The sequence below is a fragment of the Spermophilus citellus genome (assembly GCF_964194105.1).
Source record: "Spermophilus citellus genome assembly, chromosome: X".
NCBI classification, from domain to species: Eukaryota; Metazoa; Chordata; class Mammalia; order Rodentia; family Sciuridae; genus Spermophilus; species Spermophilus citellus.
This window is the reverse complement of record NC_138190.1, coordinates 24810701-24816014: the sequence shown is the minus strand read 5'-3', so window position 1 is coordinate 24816014 and position 5314 is coordinate 24810701.

Sequence of the window (5314 nt, the reverse complement as noted above, 5' to 3'; positions counted from 1 at the left end):
CTCTGGGTAGAGTTTGACAAAACTGTAGTAAAACCCTGAGGTAAAAAGAGGTCTCTGTTTTATGAGTTGTTAATGTCCCTTTTTCCTAAACCTCAGGTCTCTGCTAAGAATCAAGTCGTCTACTACTTAAGATATTGGTAGATAAGGGTCTGGAATTGTGGCTCAGTGGTAGAGCACTTGCCTGGCATGTGTGAGGTGCTGGGTTTGATCCTTAACACTGCATATAAACAAATAAATAAATAAATAAATGATCAATTGGCAAGTAATTTTTTTTTAATTTTAAATTTTAAAAAATGGTAGATGAAGGCTTAAGGAAAAAGGTTCTCAAACATTAGTTTATGTCAGAATCATCTTGGGCACTTGTTAAGGAGGCTTATTTGTGCCACTCTCTTTTACCCCACCCCAATAAATGCAATGAGGTAAGCTGCTTGATGCCAGCAATTTTGTCCTGATCATTATTATGATCCCAGGAACTATAAGTGATATCAAAAGAATGATAAGTGATTATCAAAAGAATGAATAAATATGGTAGACTGAAAAACCAAATGAGTGGCTCCTAATGACTCATGCTTTCTAGTAATAAAGTCCTTTTATTGTGCCATCCCACAATGACCTTCTGACTTGGACCATTGATATGCATAGACAGTGGGATAATAGGAAACATGATAGGAACCGAAAATAGCACTTGTGCAGAAGTGAATGTTTCCCTCTTGGAACTCAGTGTAATCTGCAACCAAATAAGAGGCCATGTTGGGGAAAACAAAGACACCCCAGGTAACCAGCTCCAACTTTAGATATATGTATGAAACCATCTTGGATATTTTAGCTCCAGCCAAGCTCCCAGCCAAATGCAGCTGCCGAATGAGCAACCCAGCTACTGAACGACCTTAGATAGCACCTGCAACAGAACACTACACAGCTGAGTCCAATGAATCCACAGACTCATGAGAAATAATAGATTATTGTTATTAGCCACTTGGTTTTGGAGTTTTCTTCTTCTTTTTTTTTTTTTTTTTTTTTTTTTGGTGGTACTATGGATTGAACCCAAGGCCTTGTGCACTGAGCTGTATCCCCAGCCCTTTTTAAGTTTGTTTTGAGACAGGGTCTCTGAAAGTGCCCAGTTTGGCCTTGAAATTGTGATCCTCCTGCCTTCCAGGAAGTTGGTATTACAGGCATATGCACCATGCCTGGCTTGAAGTCATTTTTTTTTTTTTTTTTGACCAGGGATTGAACTCAGAGGCACTCAACCACTGAGCCACATCCCCAGCCCTATTTTGTATTTTATTTAGAGACAGGGTCTCACTGAGTTGCTTAGCACCTTGCTTTTGCTGAGGCTGGCTTTGAATGCGAGATCCTCCTGCCTCAGCTTCTCTAGGCGTTGGGATTACAGGCATGTGCTGCTATGCTCAACTTGAAGTCATTTTTGATGCAGCAATAGATAAATAGCCTGATCAGTATAATTTTGATGTGATCTCTATTCTTCATAATTTAATTCTTTTTTAATATTTATTTTTTAGTTGTAGTTGGACATAATATCTTAATTAATTATTTTTTTTTAAGAGGGGGGGGAGGGAGGAGAGAGAGAGAGAATTTCAATATTTATTTTTCGGTTTTTCGGTGGACACAACATCTTTGTTTGTATGTGGTGCTGAGGATCGAACCCGGGCCGCACGCATTCCAGGCGAGCACGCTACCGCTTGAGCCACATCCCTAGCCCCAATTTATTTATTTATATATGGTGCTGAGGGTCAAACCCAGGGCCTCGCACTCGCTCAGCAAGCACTCTACCACTGAGCCAAACCCCATCCCCCATAATTTAATTCTTGGTCATATTTGGTTATAACAAAGGCACTGGGTTTTTCAGAAAATTACAAATATGAAACTTTATAATCGCTCAAATATTTTTGGAAAACTTGTAACTAGTACAATTTGAGACATGTTCCATTCAAAAACCTGTTCCTAATAAGGTTCTGGGACAAGAATGATACCAGGAATGCCCTAAAATCATAGTTGGTTCTGTTAAGATGGAACCACTGGCTACTGAAGAGAGACAACGATGTATGTTCTTTTTGATTTCTTGCCTTTTGCCACTATATAGATAGAAGCAAAGCAACATGGATGCTGATAAAAATTAAGCCTTGCTGTGAGTTCAAAGCCAACCTCAGCAAAAGCAAGGCCCTAAGCAACTCAGGGAGACCCTGTCTCTAAATAAATACAAAATAAGGCTGGGGATGTGGCTGAGTGGTCTAGTGCCCCTGAGTTCAATCCCCAGTACCCTCCCCCCCAAAATGAAGCCTTAACCACTATTGTGTTCAATTATTTTACTTATATAATTTTGAGGCATTGACATTTCAATACTTCATCCAACATTCAAATCATACAAAGGAAAGAATATTCAGCCTCCTGTGCAAGTAATATAGTAAGAATGAAGTGCATATCCAATGGATTGAATCAATGAGATCACAATCATTCATTTGCTCTTTAAACAATGTGATATTGAAAACAACTTTATATTTTATTTATTTAGACTTCATATTTAGACTTGATTATGAAGAAAACGAATCATTCACTACTTAATGGCATGTAGGGAAAGAGGAATGATGATTTTAATTGAAGTGTATTATCTTTTTAGTGGGAAAGTACTACACCTTTTTGAAATATTCCACTGGGATCACATTTGTTTTGGGAGGCATTTCTGCTTTGTGAAGCAATGTATGGATTTAGTTTTTATTAATTAAAGAATCAGAAGGAGCTCCCTAGATTGTGTAGCTCAACTATACTTACTAGAGATGAAGTAAATAAGGACAAAAATCAGGGTAATTTGTTCAAGGTCACTTAAATAAATGGTCACCAGGTGGTGATATGCACATGTATGTCTTTTGTATTTATCACTATTCATGAAAATAAAAAGAACATACCTAACTGTCGCGAGCAGCTCCGAAGCTAGAGCGGGCCTTGGTCTCGGAGGTCAACCGCAGGCGGGTCCCCGGCCGTGTCCTACCCGGACCAGAATCCCGGCGACGCGAACACACCACACCGACTCACGGAGATGTCTTTCCAATGCTTCGTTTATTCTCACAGCAGTCCACACAGCAGCAGCGGAGCAGAGACCGGACGGACCAATCAGGCGGCTGGTGTCAGTGCCTAACCTGAGAGGTGCTGCCTGTCCTCCGTGCCTTATATTTATACTAAGCCTAACTTGTTTACATCTTATTGGGGTTTTTCCTTTACATCATTTGTTTTTCACTACCTTATCCATACTTAACACACTTCGCACTCATCACTATCTTATCCACACTGCGCACTTGTAACACATTTGCCTAGAGTTAATATTATCTATATCTAACACGCTGTATACTTGTCCCAACATGTTTTTACAACAGAGAAACATGTTTGCCTGAAGCACATTTGCTATAGCTAATGTCAAAGCATTTTTACTTAAAGCACATTTTACCTAAAGTACCTTAATACCTAATACTAATACCTAATACTTATTAACTAATATTCACTCCACACACTATAGTAACTTAATATCTAATGCTTATTGGCTGATATTCACTCCATATAACATCTAATACTAACATTCACTCCATACACTAACCTATAATCAACCAACAATACTATTTCCCCAAAGATATTATAAACATTATTTGGATAAATTAATATAATGAATACATATAAACATAATATGTATAAATAATTTAGCCATGACTTTTAAAAAGTAATTTTTTTCAGAGAACTTTCTATTATACTTTCAGTACTCCATTGTCTCAATGCCCCATTCCTCACCACTTTTACAAAACCTAGGTCTTCATCCTTGTCATTAATCTCTTGACGTTAGAGATGGGGATTAAAACTGTAGAGGAACATCAAATGCTGGAAAGGATTTAGAACAACAAGAACCCTCATTCATTACTGGTGAGGTCACAAAATGTTATAGACACATGGGAAGACAATTTGATGATTTCTTACAAAACTAAACATACTCTTACCATATGATCCAGCAATCACACTTCTTGATATTTACCTAGTGAGTTGAAAATTTATGTCCCCACAAAAACCTGCATGGGATAGTTACAGTGGCTTTATTGCTAATTTCCAAAATTTTGGAAGCAAACAAGAAGTCCTTCAGTAGGTAAATGGATAAACAAACTGTGGTATATCTGTTCAATGGAACATTATTTAGTGATAAAAATAAATTAGCTCTTGAGCTGGGCATGGTGGCACACCATTGTAATCCCAGCAGCTTTGGAGACTGAGGTAGGAGGATTATGAGTTCAAAACCAGTCTCAGGGATTTAGCGAGTCCCTAGTCTCTAAATAAAGACCCTGTCTCTAAATAAAACACACAAAAAGGAGTGGGGATGTGGCTCAGTGGTTGAGTGACCCAGTACAAAAATAATCAGCTCTTGAGTCATGAAAAGACATGGAGAAAACTCAATGCATATTACTAAGTGAACAAAGCCAGTCTAAAAAGCTGCCTTCTGCATGATTCCAACTATTTGAAATTCTAGAAAAGGCAAAACTATAGAGACAGGAAAAAGGTCTTTGATAATCACGGATGCAAAGAGAGGTAGGATGAATAAATGAAGCACAGGAGATTTTTAGGTCAGTAAAATACTCAGTATGATACTATAATGGTGAATACATGTCAATATATATTTGTCCAAATCTACAGAATTTACAACACCAGGAGTGACCCCAATTCAAACTATGAATGATGATGTTTCAGTATAGATTTATTTATTTATTTTAAAATATTTATTTATATTTTCTAAATTTTTTAAATTGTTTATTTGCCTATTTATATGTAGTTTGGGGGAGGCAAGCACTCTACCACTGAGCTACAACTCCTAAATATTTATTTTTTAGTTATAGGTGAACACAATGTCTTTATTTTGCTTTATGTGGTGCTGAGGATTGAACCTAGTGCCTCATGCATGCTAGGTGAGTGCTCTACCTCTAAGCCACAATCCCAGACCTCAGTGTAGATTTATTGATTGTAACAAATGCACCCACTCTGGGATAAGATGTTGACAGTGAGAGAGACTATGCATTTCTGGGGGTAGGGTCCATGTGGGGAAAACTCTGTATTTTCTGCTCAGTTTCACTGTGAATCTTAAACTGCTCTCAAAATAAAGTGTATTTTAAAGACTTTATTTTAAAGAGTTTATTTTGATAGATATGGATGGTTCTGTCACTTACTCATCCTCATCTGACTGTTTATTGCTAGGCATTCATTACCTTGGTTGAGAAATCACCACTTTCCCCTTTTAGTTGCCATTTCTATTTCCCCAGACTTAACCTTCCTTATT